The following is a 13,152-nucleotide window of genomic DNA, read 5'->3' as shown; positions in this document are numbered from 1 at the left end:
TATCCTCTGCATCCCATAAGGGCCAGGGCAGAAGTGAGCAATGCTTGTACCAACCCCAGTCCATCTGCATTCAGTCCCACTTTTAGGGTCTCACCTGGCCTCAAAGCAAAGTGGGGACACAGAGGCTGCTCTGAGGTGACACACACCAGCCACAGATGTTTCAACAAAAACAGCCACAGAAGCCTCACTACAGTTTGTATCAAGCCTGTTTAACTCTTGCTTTAGCATTGCTTGATGGCAATTCCCATCTGCAGCTGCTTCTGTCCATGCAAAACTCCGGGATTGTTTTCTGCTCAGTGGGGCTCTCTGCAACTGGAGCACATGGGTGCCTGACCCATTACTGGGAGGGGACAGAAAACATCCTAGGGAGAAGAAGACACCTTTCTTTTGTTTTTCTACTACTAAACAGCACTAGGAATCATTCTATCTTATAGCTGTGAACGGCACAGAACACGGGACAGGTAGTTTAGAGCAAGAGGATGTAATAGGGAATTTCTGCTTTGAGCCTCCAGGCAGAGGCGAGCAGAGCTGAGAGCTGAGAGCGCTCAGGAGCTTGGAGCAAAGGAGTTAGAGCAGAAAAAAAAAGTAAAAGGGGCTAAAAGCTAGGTTAAAAAAAGTAATTGCACCAAGCTGCCATGGAGAGGGAAGCGGGCGCTTCACAGCTTTTCCACCAGCTCCAAACCCAGCACTTGCTCCTGATAGACAGGAGGAAACCCAAGAGCTCCAGCTCCCCGTTTCACCCAAGCAGACGCAGACACGAGGGGTACAGAGGTCCACAGCACTGCAGTTGGCGACAGAAGCAGACCCAGTCCCCATCACCAGGTTAGTGGTGGGGAAAAACAGAACCAGATTTAAAAGGCTGCTCTGCTCCCTGCCCTGATTCAGCAGCGGTTTACCCAGCTGCAGCCTGTTTACATTTCTAACAAACTTCATCCTGAACTCCCTGGGTCACATATTCTAAGGAAGGAAAGGAACTTTATTTATCACGTAGCAGAGAGCAGGACCAGGGCAAGCTGCCTGAGCCACAGTGAGACTCCAGCACTGAGCACAGCCCTGGAATTTATGGATGCATTTTACAGTAGAGATTGGGTTGGGTTTTTTATTTTTTTTTGATAATTTACTTAAAAAATAAGTGTTATTAAGTGTAAAATCCCAGAATTTTCCACCAGATATTCTCAGGTGCTGAGCTAGCAGTCATGCTTCTTGCTTTAAGTATGAAGTAGGAATGATACCATCTGCAAAAGAATTCCATGTGGCAAGTTGAAAGGAAAAGCAGTTCACCTTCCAACAAGCACTCCCCATTTCTATGAATAAATGCATTAATAAGTAAAGTGAATAAAATGCAGGAGATTGGAACTTTTTAGCAGCCTCACTGTGAACAACCTGTTAGCAGACCAACATTTAAACCTGAGAAAACAGCCATATCTAAAATTGAAACCAAAACTTGTTCTTAGCTTTCTTACGAGTTAAAGCAGTTATAACACAGGAAGGATCTAAAATGCTGCCCCACGTCAGATCTGCACAAAACTGCTTTGTTTGCATATAGCAGGGATTGGAGGCAGACATTGCACATGGCAGAGCTCATCAGGACCCAACTCCACGTCCAAGCACTCAGCATAAGAAGTGCATCAGCTCCTTCTCTTGGTTTCTTTTGAGCAGAAAAATTCTGCTCTGATGCTGTCTTCATATGTATCTGGTACTATTATTGATGCATCTTCTAATGAAATAATTCCTGAGGATGCTACTCCACCTGTCAATGGGAGTGAAAAAAAAGCTTCGGTGCCACTGCGCTCAAAGGGAAATCAAATAACTCAGCCTTTAAAGGCTGGTTGACACGCAAGGAAAAATTCAGCTCATTTAAATTACAAAAATAAGATAAAGCACAAAAGGAAGAGCCCCCCAAACTCTGCGCCTGAATTACTTATGATTTCCTCTTGCAAAGCGAAGGAAGTGTTAGATCCTACGTTCACACTGTGATGATGCTGTAGCACAAAGCAAGCAATAATTAGAGAACGTCCAAATTAACTGAAGTCACAGTCTGGACTCATTCCTTCATTTCTGTACATTTTTAAAGGCCTTTAATTAAGCTGCCAAGTCTTAAGATCAGATTTTCAAAGCTCTATAAGCAAGTGATAAGAATCTAAACTCCAAAGGACAATTCAGGCCATCACAATTCTTTGAAAATCCTTAATTGGTGCAACAGAACGTATTTTCTCTCTCAAGCTAGATATATATTTAGCCAAACGAACCTGGGACAGCATACAGAAGTTACAGACGATCTTCACTTGAGGGCAGAGTTAAGGTTAAACATTCGAGATTTACTTCTGTGTTCAAATGTCAGCCCCTCAAATACCCAAAATCACAAGATAGAGAAAATCAGGCTGTCTTCTCCAACAGCGGTTGGGCAGTGACCCAGGGATGACCAACATGCCCATGAAATCCAATCAAACCACCAAGCAAATCCAAGACTGGCCAAATTCTTTCACTAAAGCTTTAGATCTCTTTAAGGCATTTAAGATAATCCAAGTCCTTCTATTGGCACAAGCTGTTTAAAATGATCTAAGGCTTTAGATTGGTTTAAGCTGCTTATGGAGCTTTAAGGTTTTAGAAAGGTTTAGACTACTAAAAAACGTTCCCCAAAAATAAGTGGGGTTATTTGCTGGAGCTCGTCATACCATCTCTTGGATGTAGTGCAAATACAGAAATACATACACAGGAATAAAATTTGGTTTGCAACACTCCACGTCAAAGTCAGGCAGGGCTAAGTCTACAAATACCAACTTCATGGATGACTTCTACTGGCATGAGTTTGGGTTTTGGGAGCAGCACGCCCTAGGTAAAGCATGGAGATCTGTCATCTTAAAAGAAGAAAAATGTACCATAAAAAGTGACATGAAACCCATCGCAGCAATTCCTCCCTGTTGAGAAGAAGTAAAGAACATGACAGGTACACAAATCCTACACGTTCTGTTGTCCCCTCCCTCCTTCCAACAATCCTCTGTACAAAGTCAGTCACTTCTCATAGGATTACAACCACCATGGACGTACTGGGGGTAGGAAAGCCAAGGTGCTCACGGGGTGCCATTGGCCAAACAGGTCCTTACCTCAAGCAATCCCTGCAGACTGCAGAGTGTGCAGCAGCCCATGCAGCCAGCAGAGCCCTCCAAGGACAGGCCCTGCTCTGCTCTTCTGTGTCTCTGCAGATGGGCTCCAAATACCCCCAAGCCACCTCCCACAGAGTCACTGCCCATCCCCTGGGGAGCTAGAATTTCATCCCTGGATCCCTGCCTGCAAAATCAGTGCAACCCCCCCGTCTGGAGAGCACACCTTTCATAACCAGTTGCACAAACAGACCTGGCCAGATAATTGGGATTTCTCCCTTTCCCCTTCCTGCAGAGGGGACAGTCCCATCCCTCTGGGCCACCTAGATGCACAAAGAGCCTATTTTGAAGCCACTTGAGCACAGGCAGCGTGGTGCACAGCCACCCTCTGCTCTCATTTACATAAAGGCAGAGCATCTGGCCATGTGTCAAAAGTCTTTAATTACATGACCAAGCTCATACATGACCAAGCTCATCTTAGATATCTATTTATTGAGAGCTGTAAGACAAGATTGCTCTCTATCTGATAAACACCCTGCACACAAAGGGAGGTTGGGATGACATATTCAACAACGAACACCATTTTTTGATTGCTTAACTTTGCAACCTTTATGTGGTATCAATGTCCCGTCCCCCCTCCCCCTTGTCCCCTTTGCAGTTTTCTATTGAGTCCCTGGTTTGTTTTATGGTTATTCAGCCATGCAGAACCAAAGAAGGTTTCTCGTAATCAAGTCATTTATCCCAATATGCATTTCTGATTTGAGACTACATCGCTTCAGACCTTGAAAAACCTTTGCAATGGCAAAACTGAGCAAAACCCACATGACTAAGAAGAAACATAAATTCTGCAAGAAACAGCAATGGAAACCTGCATCTTCCTTTGTTATAGTTGTCTCCATCTCCATCATATGATCTGGAAAGATCTTCACAAGCAGCAGCATCACACCAGGAGACAGTGCTGAGAACCACACCAGAACCAACGAGCAGATCTGCCCAGGATGGAAATCAACCCCACAGCACCCTGATGTATGGAGAGGAATACAGGTCCTGACAAATCGGAGCCTTTGCTGAGCTCTACCCTAACTTACCTCATTCCTGCACTCACTACTCAGCCATACTTTTGGTAGATTGGGTGTTCTTGGAATTTTGCTACCTTCCTGGTATTCCTCGTGTAACTTTGTTTTCAGAACACTTTCCAGGTCTGCTGCTATTTACATTATTGGCATTTTGGAGCATCGATCTCTGCTGGTTGACAAAGAGCTGTTCAAAGCAGGGCATGGAAATATAAGCTGTACCACTAAGAGCTGAAGCAAGGATGGAGATCTTCCCTGCATCACCCTCACATACACAGCCCAGTCAAATTTTTTGCACAGTTCATGGAAAGGCATCTCCTTTGCCCCTTACCATAAAGCACCCTGGTATCCCACCAAGACCAGGATCCCTCAAAGCACCTCCTTAAGGGGATGGAACACAAAGACCAACATTATCATAGAATCATAGAATGGCCTGGGCTGCAAAGGCCCACAGTGCTCATCCAGTTCCAACCCCTGCTGTGTGCAGGTCACCAACCAGCAGCCCAGGCTGCCCAGAGCCACATCCAGCCTGGCCTTGAATGCCTGCAGGGATGGGGCATCCACAGCCTCCTTGGGCAACCTGTTCCAGTGCCTCACCGCCCTCTGGGGGAAAAACTTCCTCCTAATATCCAACCTAAACCTCCCCTGTCCCAGTTTAAAGCCGTTCCCCTTGTCCTGTCACCACCCACCCTCACAAACAGCCGTTCCCCTCCTGTTTATCCGCTCCCTCCAAGCACTGAAGGCCACCATGAGGTCTCCCTGCAGCCTTCTCTTCTCCAAGCTGAACCAGCCCAGTTCCCTCAACCTTTCCTCATAGGAGAGGTGCCCCAGCCCTCTGATCACCTCAGTTATCCCGTTTATTGGTGCAAAATGAAGGTAGAGGAAGAAATGTGACTGAAAGTCATTGCTGTCTTACACCAGCACTGCTAATACTAACCCCAGTTCTTCCCCAGCCACTTACACCATTTGTCTTCATATTTTCCTGGTGGAGCACAAGCGTGGCTTTTCGGGCACACAGACAAAGAGGAGGAAGAATAACTTGAAGCAACGCACAACCAAGGAGCACAACTTACAGCACAACTTCTGCTTCCACGCCACTTCAGCACCACGTCTTCACAAGAGGAAAAGCAAATCCCATCAACTCTTAATCCACAGCATAACAGAGGAGTAAAAGAACATTTTCTGCCCCAGCTGAAAGGCACATCCTTTGCTCTGGCTATAATTAAACGATGAGAAGTTGCCTATGCTTGCTGGAGATGTACGGGCCATGCCAGGTTGCACACAGCATCCACTTCTAGCAAATACAGCACATAGCTTTCTGCAGAAACCTGACCAGACTGCTTTGGTACAGCCATTAAAAACAAAACTATCCGTTCAGCTCAACAGTTTTCACGCTCATATAAAATTCACTAAGATGCCAGAACCAAAAACAAAATTCAGGGTGGGAATACAAGTTAAGCAACTAAAAGCAGGATGTCAGCATGGGGACACCTGCAACATGCAGGACTGCCATCCTGACTGCAACAGCCAACACAGAGTCAGGGCCAACAAACGTGTTTTGGGGTCTGAAACATGTGGGAAAATGGGAACTGGCTTGTGAGGACTGGGAACTCCTTGGAAATAGAGGATGTGGGATGGATGCAGGTGAGACAGACCAGCACTAGGGAAGGAGGGGATGCTGCTTGCACAGCTGGGCACCTCCCGGTGTCTGTCCTGCACATGAGGTTTATTTGGGAGACCACACAAGTTCCTATCAATTTTTTCCTTTGCTTATTCCAAACCTTCTAGACCTTTTGATTTAAAATTCATCATTCTGCAGCAACACCCACCAGGGGTAGGTATAACATGCTTCAACTCAAAGGGCAGCTGAAAAAAGGGGGTTAAAAGTTTTGTTTGTGGCGGAGGTGTGTTTTGAAGGCCTCTGAGATCATCCTGACATCATTACAGGCAGCGCTCGCCTTTCTCACTCACAGAACAGAACGATGAATTCCGCAGTGAATTATTTTCAACAGATTACTCCTTACATCAGGGTTTACTCACTCCATTTTCCCGGCAGCCCCCAAGCGGGGGCCATGAGTCAGCAGCAGCCCTGAGCCCTTCCTGTAGAGCCATGGGAGATGGTCCAGCCACCTGCGGTCACCTCCTCAGCCAGACTTCATCGACCGAGCTCCTCTCAGAGATGGCCATGCATCCCACATCAAGAGCTGCCAGAACGATGAGATGGCACATGGGAGGGGAAGCGAGGGGCAGTCTCTCTGTTGTATTTTTTGTCCCAGCTGTTAAACATCTGGGGTGCTCAAAGGGGTGGTAAGCACATCCAGAGTCCCATGGGATCCCCTCTGGAGCAGCAGGGCTGTGGGATCTTCCCCTTCCAGCTGCAGGGTGATGCTCAGCAGCCGGCGCCATTAGGGTCAGAGTCCTTAGGGCATCCTGGGTCACAACACATCCAGCCCAACCTCGGGCTGGGACCATCCCTGCATCTATTTCTGGGACTCCCTCTGCTCTCAGACGATGCCAGCAGTGTCCCATGCCCTCCAGCCATGAGGGTTTTCACACGCAGCTTGCTGAGACCCCAAGCTGTCCACACCATGTGCAGCTTCTGGTGACAGCAACTGGTTGCCTCATTCACCTCCCAGCAGCCCAGACCCCACCACAACCCCAGGAGCCTGGGCTGCTCTCAGCATCATCTGTGCACTAAACCACATCCAACCATATGGATTGCCTGTGCAGTAAGATGAGTGCCTCCCCCCATGCATTTCCCTCTCCTACTGCTGCTGGCCCAGCAAGCAAGCACTGCTGTCTGCAGTTGGAGCTTAGAGTCAAAACTTATTACTCGTATTTTCAGTCTGCCAGGGACTCACACTGAGATCTTGGCCAATGGGCTCCCCCTCCCTCCTCCCCATTTCCCACACAGAAGAGAAAGTAAGACACAGAAAGGTTAAATGGGAACAAAAAAGGCCGTGCTGCTTTCTTCCCCCCACCTCGGATCACCACTGAGATCAGAGTGGAGCAAATCCATGACTTGCATAGCTGGTACATTTCCATTCTTGAAATAAAAGTTTCCAAGCTTTTTAGAAGACTAACTAAGGAGATCCGGGCTACGAATTCTGCCATCTATTTTGCAGCGATGTGGTTAAATATGGATAAGCAACAACCAGCACTCCTCTGATCTTCAGATAACCACGTGCACCTTCAAACCATCCCGTAAATCAACATGCTGGGATGTTATACTCCATACTCCTCGATGCATCCATCCTAACCGGTGTCACAGCCAGGTCAGTTGCAGGTATTTAGCTTTCCATGGAGAAAGGATATATTTTTTTTAGCCAAAAAGATCAGTGTGCTTTGGGCTCCTACCAGCATAAGGCAGAGGCTCTCTCCCAGCTGGCCCAATTTAAAATGATGGGTTTAAGTCAATACTGGGTTACTGCTCTCTCCTGGCCCTGGTACCTTCCTCACCAGATCCATGTCACACATAGAGATAGCTGAGATTTCTGGTAATTGCCAAACCAGGCAGGAATCCAGAACTATGCTGTACCCAAGGAACTGAGCCCCTGGAGGGATCCATGACCCACCTACAGCAATCAGCTCCCCCAGCAGATATCCCCATTGCACAGCACAATGGAGCAAGCCAGCTGCAATATTTTCCATAAAATGAACCACGATGCTGGAAAACCCATTTGAAAGCCACATCGTATGCATTTACAGAAGTTTACAACTGTTTCCAGCACAATAATTAACAGTTTCCTTTGCAAGCACGATAGCATCGGGTGACTGGGGCTCCTCGGGGAGTGACAGTCTGTGTGTGTTTCACTTCCCTTTCTCAGGAGGTGATGAAGGAACAGAAGTCAGACGGATGCTGGCCCTCCAGCTCCCACCACAGTACTCCATGGGAGCAGCTCCATGTGGTGCCATCTGCAGCCAGGTCTGCAGAGGAGCATCAGCTCTTGCAGCGAGATGCAAGATTTGTGTGTCCCACTCCAGTTGCTGGGAGGGTTGGTGGGGTTGAGCAAAGCAACAGAGGGTTTTGGCATCCAAGAGCAGGAGCTGATGCCTGCTATCATCATGAGGCAACACTTGGGGATGGTTATTAGGAAGGAAGCCACTTTTCCCTTCCTCAGTCCCCAAACTGCTTGGCTTTCTCATCCAAACCACTTCCCACCAGCACTGATGACCTGAGCAAGCCTAGGACCACAGACAGGCAGCACCATCCCACATGGCACCAGCTCACAGAATGCCCACAGAGCAAGCAGGAAGAGGAAACAGACCAAGGAGCCTCTATGTTTCATCACAGCTGGGAAGGTTTGCATCCACTCAAGTCTCCAAAAAATAATAAGAAGCACAGCAATGACAGCACAGCATTGGGCACACGTGTTTGTTGGCATGGCACTGAGACCAGCAAGAGCTGAGCACAGCTGGCTCAGCACAAGGGAGCATAAGATCTAGGGGAAATACACACTTCTATCTCACTGGATTTGCCATTTCTGGATGCCCAGAGATGGGGCAGGGAAGGATACGCTCACTGGGGACATGGGACAACAGCCCCGGAGACAGGGACCCCTCTGCCTGTCCTTGTGAGCAGCACAGCCAAAAACCAGTCCTGGAGGAGTATCTCCCCACCATGGGTCAAAAGCGTATTTTAATCAGATTTTAATCATGTTCGTCTGCATGCACCCCACATCAAGCTCTTAATTAACAGTTATTTGCTTTTGGAATAAGGGGGAGGATGGGGGGGAGTGCATATTCAGGTCTGATTACCTTGTATCTGTCAGGTTAAATATTCACAAGTTCTCTTTCTAGGAAGCCCCCAAGGGGTTGTTTGTATAAAATACGTGTTTCATTTCATGCGCTGCCCACTCTCAGTTCGCACAATTAATCAGGGTAAACTTTTCGCAGTCTTTCCTCAACGGCCAAAAAAACTGCGTGCAGACAGAGGAGCGATACATCGAGATGACAGAAACACCAACTGCAGACAAAGGGCTGATTTTGTGCCCTCGGAGGTTCACGTGGCCGGATGGATCCCAGGGAGGGCAGGATTGGGCCATCGGAGAGGCCACTGCAGTCCCTGCTGCAAAGCCAAGCGTGCAGCTGGGGGAGAGCAGAGCGGAAAAGCTGGAGGGTGAGCAAAGAGCAGAGCAGTGCTGCATGGGGCTGCTGCACCGCCGAGCCGAGGGAAACCTCCTGCTGCCAGCAAAGGACAAACCTCTGAGGATCACATCCCGGATGCCGACACGCAAATAAAATGCAATGTTGGAAGGCTTTGTGCAGGCAGAAGGGTATTCGGGGTTGTGTTAAAATATCAGCGTTAACAACAAATAAAAATCCACGTATGGGCGCTGGAGGTAACAGCTGTCTGTGCTCCTAAAGGGGGGTGGGAAGGGAGCCGGGCCGCCCCGCATCGCCCAGGAGGGCGAGCAGCCCCACGCTGCCGGGGGGAGAAATCGTAACGGCCCACTGACACCGCCAGAATGAAGTTGCTGTCAGCGGACGACGAATTCGTGCGCCAAGAGGGAGAAGGCAGGCAGAGGAGTGGCGGAGAGGACGGGGTTACGGGGCGGCCGTGACAGCTCCGAGGTGACCACGGCGGGGAGCGCAGCCGGAGATCAGCCCGGAGATGCGCACACAGCCATATGTCCGCTTATCGTCTATATGCGCTCACACACAGCAGCAACCTGACACCTTTCGGGGGAAGCAAAATGGAATCGCTGTGCGGCCGCAGTGAGGAGCTGGGGGCTGGGGGGGGATGGACCATCTGCAAAACGCCACGACAAATAACCGGGTGCCTACCTGGGGTGGGGGCCGGCAGCGATCCGCGCTCCGCGCTGCTCCCGTCTTTATGAGATGTTCGGCTCAGGCGGTGCTATTTGCATTCTTTCATTAGCACCTGTTTCGAGTGAGGAAGGAGAAAGCTCATTACGAGATCAGCTTTCTTTTGAAATAAATTATTAAAAAAAAAAAAATAGAGAGAGAGAGAGATGCCCGCTGCCAAATAATAATAACGCTAATAATTTAAAAAAAAAAAAAAAAAGGGAAAAAAAAAACACACATGTATATTAAAGCCCCAAAGTAGGCAGTTTAATAATGGGAGATCTTGCAGGTTGTGAGCATGCTCCAGCCGGAACAAATCCTTCCTCTGTTATTCCTCTGAATAAAAATAAACCGTGCTCAAGAAACCCAAACGGAAGCTTCCTCCTAGAATCCCTGCTGCTGAAAAATATGTAATAAATTCAGCCTGAAGACGCAGCCTCTAATCAGCAGCTGTTTTCTGGATCCAAAGCCAGCCAAAGCCTCTCTTGTCTTTTCCCACTATGAGTCTGGGCCTTTTTGAAAAGGGTTTTAACCTTTTAAAGATACAGTGCACCAATTATCACTTCTGGAGGACCATCGCTCGCAGCACAAATAAATTAATAAAGCGGCAGCGGTGGCACAGCCGGAGCAAAGGAGGAGGTGTGGTTTGCGTGAGCAGCCCTTCTTCATTAATATTATTATAGATATATTTTTTCTAATAGGATTCGCCCCCCCCCCCCAGCCCTCCCCGCTGGGGGGAATAATAATAAACAGAGAACTTGCCACTCGGCTCTTGGATAAATGCACAGTCATTATAAAAATGAACAGCTGCTGGATGCGATTCAGGGAGCTGCGCGGCCGCTCCTGATCCGGGTTGAATTGGTTACAACTGAATTTTTGGTATTAACAGTTTCGGTCCCAGGCGGGTGCTGTGTGAGGGTTAACACAGCACGGCTCTGTCAAGTGCTTCCCATCAAACCCAGGATCAGACTGCAAAGTTTGAACCCAGCAGCCCTGGCACGGCAATAAAGCATTCTCCAGGAGGTGGGATTTCGGTTTAACGAACCAAACCAAAGCCCCTCCGAAACTGCTCGGCCCTCCTCTAACAACGCAGCTCCCTGGGGACAGCACAGAGTTGGTGGGGGGCGGGGGGGGGTCAGGTCCCCCTGCAGCACTGAATCCCCAGGCTCAGCACCCTGGGGGTGTCCCGGTGCCCCCAGCACCAGGCTGCCAATTGCATTCTCCTGGGCAGGGAGCAGTCAGCAAAGGGCCGTTCCCTGCAGCCCCCAGCGTGCAAACCACAGAGCAGGCAGTCCTCCCTCCAACCCCCCCCCCCCGGCTGAAATTCATCATATTTCATGTGTCGCTGCTCCAGCCTCGCCAATTGGCTGAGCACTGGCGGGCGGAAAAAATGTCAGGAGCAGCCCAGCATCACTGCCCACCCACTGCCCCCGGGGTCCTCCTGCAAACACAGCCTGAGGGAGCAAGGCGCTGCTTCTCAAATAGGAGAAAAAGAGGTTTGTCAACCCCTCTGGCAGCACTCCAGATGGATGCGGGCTGCCAGCAGCTTGACCTTGACCCACACACCAGCAAGGAGCAATTTCCAGAGAAAGGAGATCGCACCCACCTTTCAGACCTTTCAAAACCAAGCTTATCAGCACGGTTATCTTAATAGGTGGAGAAGCTGGGATTGCTCAGGTTGAAGCTACCCAACGTGCAGCAATGGCTCAAGCAGGCAGGCAGCCCAATGCTTCATCTAATTGTTCTTTGAATGGGAGTTTGGAGGGGGGGGGGGAGGGAAGGAAAAAAATCAGAATTTTCTTGGGAAATGAAGCAATGATGTGCTAGGAAAAAAAAGAAAAAAAAAGAATCCTCGTGGAAACTGCTATCTACCTCCTCTGCAAACACCACATCCAGAAGCAGATGGGGAATATGCAGGAAGACTTCTCTTAAGGAGCAGATGAGCAGCACTTTCCTGGTGGCTCCCATAGCACCAGGAGCATAAAGAGCAGAAGAAACATGCCAGGCAGAACTCTATAGCTTATGCCATTGCTGCTTACACAGGGATAAAAAATTGCATTATCACAAAAAAACAAAGAGGATTTGAACGTGGCACTGGTGGCATAAATCAGCTTATGAAAGCCAGAGCTCTCTGCTGATCGTGAGAAAAAGCTGTAACAAGCAGGTGATACATTGGAAGAGATAAAACCAAAGCTTCCTTGTCTGGCCAAATTCTGAGCAGCCTGCAGACCAGGGCACAGCTCAGGCAGCTCTGGCACCGCAGAACTCATCACCACTGTGTGTCACTGTAGGCATTGAAACAAGTGCAGCAAGAGGGAAGAAAGTGAGATAATCAGGCTATTGAGCCCCCGAACCTCTCTCAGTCTCACGCTGGACACCTCTTTGTGTTTTAATTCCCTTTTTGGATTTCTTTTTGTCGCATCTGCCAGCCTGAGCCATTTGTAGGAGGCAGCTCGAGGCTCTCCTGGTAGAGGATTGATCCATAACTGAGCACTGAAGGGTGCTGTACAGCTCAACCCTTCCCGCACAGCCCTCCTTTGGACTCTGCCTAATATTTTTATGCCCTTTTAGTACTGTCCCCAGTTTCAGGAGTCCCAAAGAGCTACACAGAGGGAAGGAAGGGACTGAATCCTGTTGTTATCTGTCACAGAATTCCAACGAGAAGCCTCCAAGCACAGCAGGATGCTGAAAAGAAGCCCTGCTAACAGGTTCTCCTTGCAGACCGCCATCGTGTTGCTCTTGTCTTGATTAGAATCACAGAATCATTACAGTTGGAAGAGACCTCTAAGATCATCGAGTCCAACCAACACTGCCCACTAAACCAAAGCCATTGGAAAGTTCAGAGGTGTCTGAGTCCTCCAGCTTTTACGCATGGTCCTCACATTTATGACCATTCAAGCTCTATCTCCAGGTGCTAGAAGGCAACAAGGAGATTGCAACAACACCAGGAGAACACAACCACCTGACCCTCTCCAGAAACAGGCCTCAATAAACTCATCCTGAAAGCAATTAGTTAATGAGGTTTTAATCCTTTTCATGTGTGCCATGTTGAGTTTGCATCAGCCCTTCTTACAGAAAACAGCACGCAGACAGCATGCAAGTGCTTTGGGCCAATTACCTTCACACTGTTTGCCCCTGTTTGTTATTTAATACAGATCTCCATATTTATT

General features: G+C 48.6%; 1 protein-coding gene across 10 annotated transcripts in view; it reads right to left on the bottom strand.

The window, feature by feature from the left end:
• Positions 1-10,533, bottom strand: part of HIVEP3 (HIVEP zinc finger 3) — a 215,353-nt gene extending 204,820 nt beyond the window's left edge. For 5 of the 10 annotated variants that reach the window (XM_085208593.1, XM_085208587.1, XM_085208597.1 and 2 more), the window contains exon 1: positions 9,962-10,507. The gene's annotated coding sequence lies outside the window, so the exon portion shown is untranslated. The other 5 variants (XM_085208594.1, XM_085208588.1, XM_085208592.1 and 2 more) reach the window with 2 other exon arrangements.
• Positions 10,534-13,152: the final 2,619 nt, after the last annotated feature.

This window comes from Meleagris gallopavo, chromosome 25, assembly GCF_905368555.1.
Source record: "Meleagris gallopavo chromosome 25, MGAL_WU_HG_1.1, whole genome shotgun sequence".
NCBI classification, from domain to species: Eukaryota; Metazoa; Chordata; class Aves; order Galliformes; family Phasianidae; genus Meleagris; species Meleagris gallopavo.
Note: the sequence above shows the minus strand (reverse complement) of the source record. Positions and strands in the feature narration are given on the sequence as shown.